Source organism: Nanorana parkeri, unplaced genomic scaffold (assembly GCF_000935625.1).
Source record: "Nanorana parkeri isolate BGI_ZX_2015 unplaced genomic scaffold, ASM93562v1 scaffold767, whole genome shotgun sequence".
NCBI lineage: Eukaryota > Metazoa > Chordata > Amphibia > Anura > Dicroglossidae > Nanorana > Nanorana parkeri.
Genome location: NW_017307035.1, coordinates 196,223 through 213,490, shown reverse-complemented (window position 1 = coordinate 213,490; position 17,268 = coordinate 196,223).

Here is a 17,268-nt window from a genome sequence, read left to right as displayed (position 1 = left end):
CTTGATGACTTACGATCCTTAGACTGGTGAAGTGGAGGGGGAGTGCGCCTGGAATAAGCAGTCTAAGGGGGTGATTTACTAACCTAAACACACGCACGCACTAGGTGCGTGTGATTTTTACACAGCAAAACGTATTTATCAACCAAAAAGTCTCTAAAAGCATATTTCCACTAATGCCATATATGGAAAAATCATGCACATGATGCATATATAATGCTGCTTCACAGTTTAGACACAAATGGTTAGCTTATGCATTTACATTCCTGCATTCATCAACGCAAGCAACACAACATAGAGCTAATTTACACAACATCACCTTGCAAATTCATTTTTGGCTTTGCACAACACACCTGCTGGGTGTGTACACACTACAAAGGTGTTTAGATTCCACCCATAGATCATGCTGGGAGGGAACACACTACAGAGGTGTATACATGTTCGTGGTGTGTTTATAAGGTTAGTAAATCAACCCGTAAGAGTCAGTTGCCTCTGAGGATCAGGTGAGAATAACTTTTATATTTTAGTGCCTACACTAAACATGGTAAGCCCATATTGGGAAAAAGGTAAGTCCATTTTTGGAGTTTTGCGTGGAATGTGTCAGATTTGGCTTTTTTTCTCAACTTTTTTTGTGTCATACCAATACAAACAAAAGAAATAAACATGAGAATGCCTAAACATTTGTATTTGCAACAATTTTCTGCGCGAAGTGGTGCATTATCTGACAGAAATCCAGGGGTGCCAATATTTTTGGCCATGTCTGTATTTGATCATATTCCCTCTTAAGCGCCCCTTACCCAGAGTGAATATGTGTAATCTATGTAATTGCTCCTCATAACTGAGGCCCTCTACCTCACTTATTACTTTGTTGACCTTTGTTGATCTATTATTATTATTATTATTATTATTATTATTAACTATTATCTGTGAGCTTATATAAAGGATTTTTTTTTTAAATAGGCCAGGGTACCATAAAATATATATGTAATGTCCACACAATACATTTTTATCAGATTGCTTTTATGAAATGGAAAGTGGTAAGCTGTCAGAATGAACACTTTGCATTGAAGGTAGGCAGAATAAGAAATGACAGGATTATGTCTCTCCAGGATGTGGTGAATAGAGAAGAGTCCATGACATTGGACAATGTCAGACTGATGTTCTGCCTTGTTTCAGAGTATACCAGCCTCTTCACATAAGTGTGGTTACTAAAAAAAGGAAGACAGCTGGGAAACAAAATCTAATTGGTGCAAAATAAAATATCATGTCACATATTAACCACTTTGCTGATCGTGCTAAATGCTTTATAACTACTAAATAACAAGATTTCTATTGCCAACTGTTCTAAGCCTACATTTTCTTTGTTTTTCCAGAAAAAAGAGAGAGCCTTCCACATTTAAATACCATGCAAAACGGTTGCTGATTATCTGGACCATTTCCTAGCTATTTTCTCATAGCAGCATTGAGGATCAATTGGGTTGCGCAAAAAACATTCTTAACACCAGACATTAGAGGGTACACTTTTATAAACCTGTTGCACTTTCTGTTAGCCCACTTTTTTTAAAATTGACAATTTTTATTATAGTTTTTTGTTTTTCAAAAACAAAGAAAAAACAAAAAGGAGAAATAACAACAGAAGGACCAAGACATACATTGTTATATCCATACAGAAAACAAGCCCGTCAATGCGTCTGTAGACCTTGAAAATGTATAAGCATGGCATAACATCATTTCTGTCTGCTATCATTGCTATTTCGTTGGTTTACGTAATGCTAATAAACTAAACAAGTAATACTGCAGCCGTAATAGCAATGTACTATTTATGAGGACCTATGTCTGTCCAGCCAATGAATTTTATCATATCTTAACCTTAAGTAATAAGAAGAAAGGAAAGAAAAGAGAAGAAAGGAGAAAAATAGTTAGTGATAGGAAGAGACATTCCTCAGGCATTATACTATGTGATAGCGGTTTGAACCATAACGTTTCTTATCCACTGTCTTCTGGTGACGACTTCATCATATTCGACCCTTGGTCGAGTCACAACCCCAATTTATTCAAGTAATTTTTTTTTACGTTTTATTTAGTTATTTACTTGTGTATTTGTTTGTGTACCTCCTGCCTGACCCTCCCTATTAATCCAGGCACCCCAAACCTTCTCATGCATCAAAAGAGTATTATTAAGCCTCGCCGTCAGATATTCCATTGCCTGGACATCTTTGATGCAGGCATATAGATCGGTTTTGGACAGGGGGTGAGTCCGTTTCCATTGCAATGATATTAAACATCTTGCCGCTGTCAACACATGCATGACTAGTTTATTGTCATACTTCGAGAGTTGTGGGAACGGCAACCCCAACAAGTAATGTAAAGGTGTCAAAGGGAGCGATTGTCCGGTCAAACGCTCCATAGTTATTTTAACCATTTTCCAGTAGGACTGTAGTATCGGACAGGACCAAAATATGTGAAATAGGGTACCAACATGTCCATCGCACCTCCAGCAATTCGGGGTTATCAATGGGTATATTATATGTTACTGGCAGGGTGCTAAAGTGGTATAGCAGTTTCGGTAGTAGGGTCATTTTTATTGATGTAAGTCTACCAGTAAAAGACAACTTCAGAGTTTGCCATCTTTTCATTTGAGTCCGTAGGGACTGAAACAGCGGTTTATAGTTTGTTGCATATAGGGAGGTTTTTTTAGTGGTGAGATAAATGCCTAGATATTTCAGACTGTCCATTTTCCAATTATATGGGAAGGAGGTCTGCAATGAGGCTAGGGTTATGGGGGACATATTTAAGGTGGGTAATATCAGCGTTCAGTTCCAATAGAGCTTCTGCCGAGATACATGGCAGAGCACTATCATCCAAATATGTTTGAATGCATGATGCCAACTGCTCATCTGTAGAATTGAACGCAGGTTCGGATAAATTATATAGGTCTTTATAATAGTCTCGGAACACGTTGGCTATCACCTCAGGGTGATATTGTAACGTAACCCCACTGTCTCTAATTGAAGTCAGCCTTTCCATGCCCGCGTTTGCCTGCAATTTACGCGCCAGTATAGTATGAGCCTTATACCCCCTTTTCGTAGTAACGTTGTTTGAGATAGGCCATATATATTTCTACTTTGTGAAGCTGCAGGTGGCGCAGGTGTGCTCTGGTGTCGATCAATTGACGAAGGAGCGATTTGGAAGATTTAATAGCCAGCCGCTGTTCCAGTCCCACCATCTCACCCTTCAATCGTATCGTGGTAGCCTGTCTGTCTTTTCTAATTTTGGATGCTAACGCTATGCAATGACCCCGGATAGTAGCTTTATGTGCCTCCCAAAGGGTCGATTTGTGTGAGACCAAACCCCCATTGAGATCAAAATAGGTGTCTATCGCGTTCTTTAAATCCTGTTTGGAGGATTCGTCTTTGAGAAGACCTTCATTAATTCTCCAGTGACATCTTTTGATCTTGGAAGGATCCAAACGAATCGTCACTTCAATGGGGGCATGGTCTGACCATGAGATCACTCCTACCTCCGAGGTCACCATATTTCTGAGTATTGGGGTGTTCACCAAAAAATAGTCAATCCTAGTATGTGTGTGGTGTACTGCGGAATAAAAGGTATAACGTTTCTCTGAGGGGTGGAGTACCCGCCATGAGTCCATCAATGAATGTTGTCGGAGCAAGCGTCTATAATGGCGTGAGGTATATTCTGTCCCCTTAGGAGCTTTCTGACCCATATACCCTAAATGATCAAAAGCCATAGAATATGGCATATTAAAGTCTCCGCCGACTATGAGGTAAGTATGGGCTTGTTTAGTGACTTTCGTCAGGAGCTTAGTGAGAAAACGTATCTGTCCTGTGTTAGGGGCGTACAAGTTGCAAATTGTGGCCGGGATTCCTTGCCATGTGCCGTGAAGGATCACATATCTCCCCTGTTTGTCTGTGATAATGGTGTCGGGCTGAAATGAACATGTGTCTCTAAGCAATATCGCAACACCCGCCTTTTTTTAGTGTGGGAAGCACAATATACATGTGGGTATAGGGAGGAGATAAATTTAAAGGTGTTCTGGGGCGTAAAATGTGTCTCCTGTAGGAAAACTATGTCTGAGTTGGAATTTTTAAGTTCTCGATAAGTCAGATTACGTTTGAAAGGAGAGTTCAACCCCTTTACAATTTATGGGTAGAGGTGGCCATTACAGCATTGTGGCGAAAATAGCGCTCTGCTTGACACCGTGTCTGTACTTCCCCTCAGAGAAAGTGTTCATGTGACTAACCTGACGTCCATAGGTCCAGAAGAAACAGTGGTACATCGGATCTTTGAGGAATGAAGTATAGGATGAGGAAGGAAGAACAAGTAAACATAGAGAAGATAATCTATGGAGAAAATAAACAGCATTAGAATAACTAGTCAACATGGCTAACCATATAGCATATATAGCTATATATTCAAAATATAGATTAATAGTATCAATACAGGTTTTATCTGGTGGGTATGACCGCATCTCCCAAGACAACTGGACAATATAAAATATCAACCAATAGCTTTGAAGATCGCAACACCAAAAGGAACCCACTGTGAAGTAGTGTCGCGAGGAGGGTGGAAGAAGATCGTTTTGATCTGATCTGATTCCGTTAATGTTAACAGTTAGTAAACAACAATAAGATACTAGTTCCCGGGCCTCTCCGCCCAGAACCGCTATGAGGTAGAACTTGTAGCTTATGGTCTACAATCTTAGAATTACTAACTTTGATCTTTGATCATTGATCAAACAGCCTGCGAATAAAGGGCATAGGTAATAAAAATGGTAATAAATTGCAAAATAACTGTAGTTGGAACTCTCAGTCACATTGTCCATGACAGAAGGCACCTTTGCCTCTCAACGCGGAGTAGAGGCAGGGAAAGGATGTGGAGACCTGCCAGAAGGAGTGGAAGTCATTTGGTCATATCTGGCATTCCTTTTACCTGGAGTGATTTTTTGCCACTGGGGTAGCTCAGGACCCATTTTGGGTAGAGGGTCCCAGCCGGTTAAGGCTGGGCACGTAAGTCTGAGGTCTGAGCAAAAGGCTGATAGATCTTCCGGTACTCTCAGTGTGGAGCTTTTGCCATCTCTACGGGCTGTAAGGCTGAATGGGTATCCCCATCGATATGGGATGTTGTTATCCCTGAGCAATGTTAGCAGAGGTTGCAGACATCGACGTTGTTGTAGAGTATACCATGATAAATCTTGGAAAATCTGAAGGGGGGCACCATCGAATTCTAAAGAACGTAGATTGTGAGCTTTCCTAAGAATCTCCTCTTTCACTGTAAAGTAATGGATCCTGCAGATTACATCTCTCGGTGCTGTTGAAGATCCCCGAGGGCGCAGCGCTCTGTGTGCACGATCAAATTCAATTTTATGGGAAGAGGGAGTCCCGAGCACATTATTGAATAGTGTTTGCAAGGTAGCTTCCAGGTCTTCAGTGGTGGTAGCCTCTGGCAATCCTTTGATCCGCAGGTTGTTACGTCTACCCCGATTATCGAGGTCTTCCACTCTGCGTTGTAGATCTCTAATCGCAGAAGTTTTGGTCTACGTATTGAGATTGTAGTTTGTGCACATCTTGTTTAGTAGACTGAAGATCCTCATCAACCTCGGTCACCTTTTGGGCTAGGTGATGAAAGTCGTTGCGGAGTAGTTGAATTTCGGATTTACATGTTTCTCTAACTTCATGTATAAGGAGCCGAAAATCCTTCTTTGAGGGGATATGTTTAATACATTCCCTCCAGGATGTATAGTCCGTTTCATCTGTTTCTGAGGAAGATCTCTCAACAGTAGTTTCTGCTATGTAGCGTTTAGTTGTAGCTTTTTGGACCCGTGTTGGAGTTACAGGTGGCCCTGCTTGTCGATTGCCATCTTTAAGCTGAGTGCACTTTTGGTGTAATACCTCTAGAGGGCGCTGTTCCGCTTCTACAAAAGGGGAGCTGCTGGCGTATAGACCTCTGATGATGTGGCTGAGAGTCCTGGGATCGCTTGCCACTCAAGTCCCTGGATCTGGGGCGTCTCTGGGGCCTAGGTGTTTCTTCTGGAGGAAGGGCCCATGTTTGCAGGGGCGACGGCTGCGGGGGAGTCGGGAGCAGGATCGGATCCTCCGGGCTAGTTAACAAGGCCGGTAAATCCCCACGTTGGATTGGTATGGTGGGTGTCTCTCTATTATCCATGTAGGGGAAGGCCATACCGCTACTCCCCTCTCCGGTCCCCAGATACTCACGCCATCCTCCGCTTCCCCGTCCTCTCTGGCAATGCAGGGCAGGTCCGTTTCGGTCGTCTGCGATACAGGCGAGCCTATGGAGTTGGAGGAAGGGGACGTAGAAATTTCCTCTCTCTGGTCTGATCTGCGTGGTGAGCAGAGTAAGGGACCACCTGGATCACGAGGCGATCGGGGTCCCGGCGGCGCCATCTTGTCTGGGTGGCGATCCGTCACAGCGTGGGGATCAAAGTAGGTTTTGATCGATGCTGGCTGTTTGTGTTTTTTCCCGGATGATTGCGCCGACTTTGAGGACTTGCGGGGTCCATGTTTGCCCATATTGGATGCTAAATTAGGCTGTATGAGAGCTTTAGTATGCGGCTCTGGATGGAGCTACCAAGAAGCACATCTTGTTCAGGCCACCATCAAGCCACGCCTCCCTGTTAGCCCACTTTAACCTTGGTGAGGAGCGATTTTTCAATTTGCTAAAATTAGGTTTTTCATGAAAACAATGTTCCTTATTAACTTCCAACACATCCTACCTTTTTTGACCAGAACAAACATTCACAAGGGAAATTAGGACGAAAATATTTATCTTTCATCAATTCAGCAGGCAAATTGGTCAAGATACTAAATTTCATGGTTCAGAAGGAGCATACTAAGAGTAATCCATATGTGTTCTGCTTTCTCTTCAGACTTCAAAAACAATCTTTGACAGTTTAAAGAAAAACATCATTAAATTGATTTAACCATGGGCCAGAAAAAATGTAGGTGTAGAGTACACATGCTTCTAACTGTTTTGCACTGGTACACATTCAGTGGGAGACCTTTAGTGTAACCATTGACTGGAATAGTTAATAAAAGTAAATAGAAAACGATTGTGCGGAGCTAGCAGTGACAGCTAGCTCTGCCCAATAGTTTCCTATTGTCCGCCGGCTTTGCTGCTGTCAAAAAATAAATAAGAGGCGAGAAACACTGATGTGTCTTTTTTTCTTTATTCTGACACGAGCGATGTCAGAATAGAAAAAAAAATTACCATTGAAAAGCATTGGGACATTACTATTGGCTATTTCAGTTTGCAATAGCCAATAGTAAGCTAGCATTGTACTGCCCTCTGCTGATGGACCTGATGGGGAACTTTTTTTTTTGCGTTCGGCTCGACTGAGCCGCTCGGCCATGATCGGGAGCTGTACGGGCTATTGTGAATAGCCCGTACAGCACCCCTTCGGTTCTACTGAACCGAAGTGGTCCTGGGGCCGAAGCTAGCCGAAGGATCGGCCGAAGCTACAGCCAGATCCTTCGGCAGCTTCGTGAATAGACCCCTTAGTCTTCTCCACATCATGTAGTAATAACTGCTTCACACGGTTTCTTTATTATAATGGACCAAGTAAGCCCCTAGAATATTTTAGCACATGCCATTCATAGCTATTCTTGGACATTATTAATATGACTAAGACTTGCTGTAGAGTCTTAATAAAAGCAAGTGGTTTTCTAATATTTATTAATCTCTTATCACTTATGATTATCAGGCAAGTTAGTGCGCTAGTTTATGTCTACTGATGGCATCACTTGAAACTAGATGTATGCAAGGGTGGACAGGTAGAAGGAGAGCTGGGTGGGCTTTTAAGTCAGATTGAGCTTGAGCCCACTGAACATCACCAGAAAGTAAAAAGGACTTAAACTGTTGATGTGCATGTCTATCAGTGCTATGTAGGCTGAATTCAGATTTGTGCAAATTGTTTCATGCAGTTCTTTGCTAGAAAGGCAAAACAATTTACTAGGTCTAACTATTTAGTGTCTATCGCACACTTCTCTTTACACTCAATTCTCCTATCTTTTGGAGCTGCTGTAGTCATAACAGTAATACATTTATGATGATCTTATATGAACAGTGATTCTCAGAATAAGCTCTGCATTAATTACCTAAAGTTGAGGTTGCATTTCCATTTGCAAGTAAAAACAAAATATAGACAGATTTAGGCAATTTATAGTTGAGAAAATCAGGTAAGCTATACAACTATACAAATTTGATAGCAACTAAGAAAGGGCAGGTAACAGGATGAAATAAGGTAGGATAGCAAATACCAACATAAACAGGGATGTCATCCAAAAACTGGTCATTGCATCATTTTAGTAAAAGTAATTACAACTACTGTTACGCTAAATAAACATTTTGTTTGTAGTCTAAGCAGGTACCTAATTAATGCCTTATTGTAAAGGGCAAGCTAACTATAATGCAAACTACCTTTTGCATTTTTAACTGCTTGTATTTTTTTTCAGTTTAAAAAGTAAATATCTTTTGCTGTATATACAATATAACTCTACTTCAGTAGATAGACTGATAATGGCCAAACTGCTACTGCAATCATCTACTGCATTGATGGACAAAAACAATAAAAATGTGTTTCAGATATCTGGATTGGCTAGCTCCCTTAATCAACTAAGTCCTGCTCTTCTCTTATGGGAAAGTGGCCAAGTTTCACTGCCAACTTTTTTTCTTTTGTTTCCTCATGGAAAGAATAATGTACTCATGTTTGCTTTAAAATTTCTCTTCTCGAACGCCTTTGTAATTTCTTTTTCACTTTAATAGAGTTGGTTTTGTGAAATCACTGCACTGAATCTCAATTTTGTTTGGTGCCTGAAGACAATATAATATATAAGCCATACCAAATGGCTATGTTGTGCATCCAAAAACAGTCAATTGAAATGTTGTGTTTTTAAAGCAAAAAGGTTACAATATGTAATTCAGTCAATATATTTCAGACTCCAGTGACTCAAAAACGCATAAACATCATAAAAAGAATTTAAAGGTTAAACGTTGCCTCTGTATTTCAATATATCAAGCAAAGCATAGTATGAACAAAGCAATATTTTAGATATGTACACATATGGAGGAGAAAGGTCTTCACAATCAGTTTGGGAATACAGGAGGGTGCTGAGATGTGGGATGTAGTAAACAAGTAACCTCTATGTGTCCCTGTTTTTATATCACTCATCTGGCCACTTTAACACATTTTATATATTAGTAATCTAGGACAGCGTTATGCACATCCTATATCTAAAAAATACATGTCACTACAATTCCAAAATCCCCTTGGGGGGATCCTGATAAAGTCTTTTATTAGATGAAATGTGTTGGGTAGTAGCTGTTTTTTATTGCCTTTGGTTTTAATAGGTACATTTGTTTTACACTATCAGCGGCATATTTCCCTGATAATATGATATCATTGGCAGTTAGCTTCCCTGTGGACACCGGTGCTGTATCAAAGTGTGACTCATCAGCCTAAGGAAGGTCCAAAGAACGTTGCAGAGTGTGGAATGTCAGACTGTAGAATGGGAAACAGGGAATCCAAGTCCAATGGTAGCTAAATTCCTTGCAACAGCAGCAGAACAGATGATACTTTCTGCCTGCGGATCTATTCCTTTGTAAATCCTGAGGTCTAAAACATCTGGTGAGTGCTTTTCCAAGTGGTGATTGTGGTGGAAAACGGAATATAAGGAGCATAAAAGAAAGACTTGAAAATCTCCATTGGTTTGAAGCATGCTTGATGTTGTTGATTTACTAAAAGGCGTATGGGCTGTTCAGCAGATGTATTTTCCCTTTGCAAGGGAATTTTCCATTAGCTTAGTGAATGTGCCGCAACTTCACTTTGCAAACAATAATCGATCACTTGAAAGGAAAATAAAATATAGCACCTTTCCTTGCACGTGATTGGATGATGGAAGTCAGCAGAGCTTCACCTTATTTAGTAAGCTGAGGGAGAATACTCCTGCAAAGTGATCAGCTATTTGCCTTTAGTAAATCAACCCTGTAATGTTTGTGGAATTGCATTGTAATGTATTAGTCACAATTTATTCAACACATAGTACAGTAAGTTTATATCACAATCCTAGATTACTATTTTGTATGCACAATTTGACATTTAAATTGCATGTTTGTGGATGGCAGCAATAAGTGAAGAATAAAGTACTTTTACATGTGTAATTCAACAAATTGAATAATCAGTTGTATTTATCTTTATTTTGGCAAGATACCTTTCGTCTGTTCCTTACACTTTATAGCAAATCACTTGTTTCCTATCCTGTCATATTCTGTACATTTATTCCTGACTCTTCTGGCCAATGTGAGATACTCCATCAAACATTAATCCTGGTTCAAGTGTAAATAAGCCCAGCTGCTTGACTACAAATATGGAGTATGTGCGCCTCATTTATTTGTCAAAATTAATATGTGGTAAACATCTGGCTGTACCGCTAAATTGCCTCTGAGGCACTTTACTTTTAGTTATATGGTCAAAACTACAAAGCCACCACAGTAATGATTTTTATTATGAGCAGAAATTATAGGATTATACATCCATTGGGCTCACTAGGTACCAGTGCTCTCATGTTTTAAACTTACCTACCCCACATCCAACTGTACTGAAGCTTCATGATGATATAAAAGGTAGTGGAGCAAGGCAGCTGTGCTGTGGCTTCTGGCAATGTCTAACATATAGCAAGCCAGACTGTACCAGACTGCTCGACAAATCATTGCATCTATAATATCATCTGTCATTTATATTTGTTATGATAATATTATTAATATACCTTTGGAAAAATAGTAAAACAATTAATATACAGCAACAGTGACAGCCAATAGCCTGTCAGGTATCAATATTTGAGTATGATAAATTAGGAACCTAATAGGAACAAGTGATAGAAAGCTGGACAGCTGCATCATATTGGTTGTGTGAGCTGAAACGTCTCCAATATTTTGGTTAACAGTGACTCTGGGCTTTGTTGTGGGAGCCTTATTGTTGGGGAACTTTCATGTTCATCTGAACCACATATACGAAAGATTTAAAGACAAAATTACTATAAATATTATCCAAAGCATTTTATGAGGTTGTTTACAGAGAATAGATCGGACTCTGCAGTGCCAGCCGTCCAACGGACCGTGGATTTTCTCCGCTCCAACACCCTCCTGCTTCAACGAGCGATCTCCAAAGCGCAGGACACGGCGAAGAGAGCCTTTGATAGTTCTCGCAGAGGAGACTTAAGTTCCCTTACTCTTCCTTCTGCCTTCCCCTTCAAGCACGGCGGCTATTCGGCTAGGTCACCAAATAGACCTCGTGACCTACGGTTCCGAATCTGGCACTCGTGCATCCCCTGCCTGAACCTTACTGTTCTCAACCCCAGTGGTCATCAGACGGGGTTGCAAGGGAGGTCCTCCTCGTCATCTCGGGCTCGCACTACAAACCTAACAGAAGGGTAAAGCTAAAACATCTGTTGTTTTTTATTGCTCAAATAATAGAAAAAGCCAGGCACTTTTGTCAGAAAGGGGTCCACTGAGGCCCCAAAATGTTGTAGAACATGGAACGTGCCTCTTTAATTTGCTTTTCCTCACATTTTCTGATGCAACTTTAATACATCTTCAGGTTTGGCATGAAGTGCTAGCTATTTTTATTTTTCAAACTGTAATACGATATCACAGTAAGACTAGCATCTCCACTGATTTTGCATTTGTGGGTATGGTGCTGGTTGGATTTGTCTACAGGTTTTGTATTTTTGTTGCTGTCTGTGTCGCTATTGGGGAGATTTCCTATTAATTCCTGTCAAGACAGAAAGTCTTGTTATATTGCTGGGCAAAATGCCTTTACTTCTGCATAAAAAATGTCATTTAGTGAGAGATAAGAGATGGAAACATTTGTTGAAGTGATGTTACCTGTAAGTTTCTCTATCTTGCTCATTATTTTTAATTACAAGTGAGACACATGACAATGTAGTAAATGTTAAGTACAAAAATTACCTTTCTATCTATTGATAAGGAAAAAGCTCTGATTTGCTTCCCTGACTGATGCTTCCATTGTAATGCATTATGAATTGCTATAGATAAGTCAAAATTGAAAAGTGAGCCAAAGAATGCAGTTTAATAACCACTATCTTTTGGGAGAAAACAAGCCTGTGAACTGTATTCAGTGCTTGAATACTGAATTAATTTATAAGCAAATATTGAGTCCATCAAGTCACACTCGCCAAGAATGGTTATATCTGTTGTTGTTTTAACATTACATTTGGTACCAAATGGGGATCATTTAGCATTTAAAAGAATAATGTACACATTCTGGCAAATCATGTGTAATACCAGACAACAACTTGTTAAGATGGGTAGGTTATATCTTTTTTTACATGTCCAAGCGATTTAAATTTGCAGAGTCACTTGGAAACAAATAAGGTTTAGTCTTTGGGTATTTTTTATAATATTTGATATCCTGTTTTGGGTGGCTTCTTTCCTTTTTGGGGTCCTATAGAGCCACCCTTGTGTGTGCTAGTAAACTTTCCACAAACACATAGGCACAGCAAGGCAAGCCTTTTCCCTCCTCCCTTCTCCAAGCTAATAAATAGACAGCTGCTAGAGACTGTGCTGTTCCTTGTGATCTTGTAGTAAACAGAGAGTTCAGGGAAACAGAGCTGAGAGAGTTGGAGTCAGCTGTTCAGAAACATGATGACTGTAAGTGCTTGAAATACTTTGCTGGGTAATGCATATTTGTTTGATCCGGACTGATTATTTAAAAAAGAAAAACGTTTGACAGTTTAATAGTACTTTAATATCACTTTATGGAACCAAATTAATTTATAACTTCCAGCTGGAATGCATCAGTAGCCCATTGATGGTTTCTCTTGTTGCTCTGAATTGTTTTTAAATTTTCTTGATACATCTATCTTTCTAAACACATTCAGTCATCTTAGTGCAATCTTCCCACAGTGGGTGGAAGGATGAAGATGGTTTCAGTGGTTTCACAGTGACAAACAATATCGTTAAAACCCAATTAGCCTTATTGCCAGATTTGGCGCACTTGCTGAGTCTCCTTTATCGGTAAATTATAAATTCACATTTTATTGAGGATTTAATGGCAACAAAAAGCTAGATTTCTCTGTGCATGTGTGTAATGAGGTACAGGGATGGCAGGGCAGATACACCTTAACTTAAAATGCATCTAAACTCAAAAACAAAAATTGTGCATGTTATTGTTTTTCAGTCTTTATATGAGGTCCCTGCATTCATTTCCTTTTTTTCAGGCTTTTTTCTTTATTTTCACTTATTAGTGCTGTGGACTTCCTGTCCCCTGGTGGCTACACTCATCGCTCACTGTATATATGGAGCAAGCAATTGTTGCCAACCAGGCTAGACTTCAAACATGTCTTCCTCTCCTCATCTCCATTACATGGGGTGTGGGGGATTAGTAGTTTACAAAAGAAAAATAACATTGTTTGTACTTTCTGCTCAGTTTACAGGAAGTGCTAAGGACACTTCATTTCTGGGAAGATCAACAGGCATTTTATTGCGTGTGGTTGATGAAAAGTTCTTAGCTTGAATAAGGAAAACTAATGCAGCTGCCATATCTAGGGAATGCCATTTGTAATATATTCAACGTTTTTTTGTTATGTATAGATATACTTTGGGCAATTTCTTCCAAATGACACTTTTTTTCAGTTAAAGTGTATCTAAACCCAGGAACAAAAATGTAATATATTGCAGCTTACCAGTCCTTGGATAAGGTGGCTGATACTTTTTTCTTTCTTCAGACATTTTGCTTTATTTTAACTTGGTGATTCTTGTCCTACTGTGACAATACTTACTCACCTTACATGGGATTATGCTTTAAATGGGATATTTAACCTCCTTAGCATTATGTTTATCCCCAGTAAACTTGAATTCATAATGCGCAAATAAAATGCATTGCATATAAAAGCCCGATGCATATAAATTTGTTTAACTGTTTTGCAAACCTATATTCTCAGTGACAAAACACACTCAAATAACCTTTAGTGCACTGTAACAAGGACACTCCACTGAAGACCGGAGGTGCAAGTACAATGCAGTTTATTTGCTTTCAAAACGATAGATAACACGAAATCCAACATAAATAGCTTGCTGTAGCATAACAGATAGGGGCTCACCAATCCTCGAGTTGTCACGTACACTCAAGGTGTCCCAGTCTTTTAACAAGTCTCTCTCGCAGCACTGCTGCTCCGGCCTCAATCTTTAGGGCCACTGTCTGGTTCCTCCAGACAACAGCAATAACATGCCAATCCTCTCAATATGGTTCACAAACCCGCAGCTCCCTGCTGCCCTGGCCTCCACACTGACTCCGGGGTGGAGCTCTCCTGACTCACAGGTGGGGCCCTGAACACATCCCAGCACACACTTCATGAGGGATGTAAACAGGTGCACAATCAGGTGCTGGTCACCACCAAAGCATGGACCCAGGAATGGAGACTTCTTCCCACCCAGAGCTCTAAGAAATCTCCTGGCTCCAGGATCCCAACCTTGATCCAGAAAACCCAGAAAGAACTGAAAAGGCAGTTCTCTCCTGGTACCAGTAATGTCTTCCTGGAGCCACTCAGCCCCTCTGGCTGAGAACCCTGGGTGACTTTGAGGCCACCTAACACCGTGGTATTGCCTCACAATGCCACAGCACACAGACACTTTATAATTCCCATTTTTGTAAAATGTAAAAGACAAGAATGTGTTGAGCAAATATGTACCACATTTGCCGGCATATAAGACAAGTTTTTAGACTTAAAAACATTCCCCGAAAATCGGGGGTCGTCTTAAACACCGGGTATGGACGCGGTAATACTGTATGTACGGTAGCTTCGGCTACATACAGTATACCGTGCTGAGCCAATAATGGTAGGCTTTGTATTAATGAATACAAAGCCTGTATTAATGAATACAAAGCCTGCCGTGATTGCCTCAGCGCGGTATACTGTATGTAGCCGAAGCTACTGTACATACAGTATTACCACACATCCAGCGGGCTGACAGACTAGCCTCCCTGATTATATTTTTTCAATTTTTTTTTAATATTTAAAATTGCCGCCGGTTCCACCCCCTGCAACGCTGGCGCTCGCAAGGGACGGAACCCGGAAGACGGAGGACACAGCGGGGATCGTGGACAAGGTAAGAGACGGTAATCCCGAGTGTTACCGCTTATGGTACTGAAAATTAATCCCGAGCCCCACTCGGGAATACCGCCATGGAGGCTAGTGGGTGTATATTTTTTTGGGCTATACTCGTCTTATACGACGAGTATAGCCCAAAACCTATGTTTTAACAGAAAAAGTAGGGGGTCGTCTTATACGCCCAGTTGCCTTATACAGCGGCAAATATGGTACCTTAGAAATATCAAGAAAAATAATTGCGTGTGTCTGTGAAATGGAGAAAAATTGTGATAGGTGATGCTTTAGAAACCTTTACAGCTCATAGGTTTAGAGTTGTCATAATATAATGGCACTAGAATTATTCCTGTCACTCCAGTGTGCATGGCAGTGTCCAATATGTGTTACCTGACCTGTTTAACTATGAATATCCTAGGTAGTGTATGCATGTGCGTTCATGTGCGTTCTTTGAATTTTATTTTGCTTTTTTTATATTTTTTTTACTTTATAAATATCATAAGGGGCCTAGCAAGTATAGTAGAAAATGTTATGTGACAGGTCCTCTTTATGGAAACATCAGGGGTTAGCTACACCCCTGATGTCTCCCCTGCAATGCTTGCAAACAAATCGAGTACCGACAGTACTTGAATTGTTGACAATCCTGGTCACTGCTGGGCAGAATTTACCATCTGCAGACCCAGAAATACTGAAAGCAGCCTTGTTAGTGTGAACCCCATGCGTTACTCTAGCCTCGCTTGGGGTTCACACTAACGAGGCTAGAGTAATGCTTGGGGTTCACACTAACATTACTATAGTCTCATTAGTGTGAACCCAAAGCATTACTTTAGCCTCGTTAGTGTGAACCTCAAGCGTTAATCTAGCCTCGTTAGTGTGAACCCCAAGCGTTACTCTAGCTTGGGGTACTATGTAAAAATTGTTAATTCAAGTGATGCTAAGGATTAGTGCTAAGGAAAAAAACAGACCAAAAGGGAACAATTAAGAAAAGTTCAAGGGCAAGATTGACATAGACTTTAAATCACGCAGAGTTATGCATGTTATATATATATGAAGGATATAGAGGATCTTGGAATATCAACATGTAAGTACAGGGGAGCCGGAATTATACATACTGTAATTAAAGTAATGTTTTGTTGGATCGGCTAAAGGCAATGTACAGGTGTTTTTGTAAATTATTTGGTTGAACTCTGAATACAATTTAAAATATGCAATATATGCAATATTTACTATACTATATACACACATAAATATTAAAAAAATTAAAATGTTAAAATGTTAAAACCCATAAACAAAAATATAATATACTGTATTTCAGCTCACTAGCCCTTATGCTTTCTTCCTTTATATTTACCAAGTGATCCTACCAGTAATGCACTTCCTGTTCTAGGGACAATGCTTACTCGCTGCACTCTATCTGTTAAGGTGCAGTGCTGTCACCCTAGGTCAGTGATGGGGAACCTTGGCACTCCAGCTGTTTTGGAACTACAAGTCCCATGAGGCATTGCAAGGCTCTGACAGCCACAGACATAACTCCCAGAGGCAGATGCATCTTGGGATTTGTAGTTTTGGCACAGCTGGAGTGCCAAGGTTCGCCACCACTGCCCTAAATTTAAACTATAAACATCTCAGCCTCTCCTCACCTCTATTAAATAGGTAGGGTGTGTCCTGTAGGTGACAGAAGACAGCTAGTAAGACTAACTGTAGTTACAGTAGTTTTCTATACTTTCAGAAAATGTACCTTGCCTCAAAATTGCAAATGCAGCCATCACATCTAAGGATTGACAAGCTGCAGTATATTGAGTTTAGATATACTTTAAACTTTAACCTCTTGCCGTCCGCCCGTAGTATTTATTATAAGAAAGAAAGAAAGAAAGAAAGAAAGAAAGAAAGAAAGAAAGAAAGAAAGAAAGCTAAACAATGTCTCAGAGTGAATGAGAGAGTAAAGCATTGAATTTCTAGGGAACCACAGTCTGAAGCCTGGTGTAACTAGTTTTCAGTGCAAGGCTTGTTATATGTTCAACTAATCCCTATAACAAGCCCTTAACGGTAAGCTAATGGTGAGAGTTAACAGTAATGGGTTTTAGTTTCTCTTTAAAGCATATCTGTTTTACAA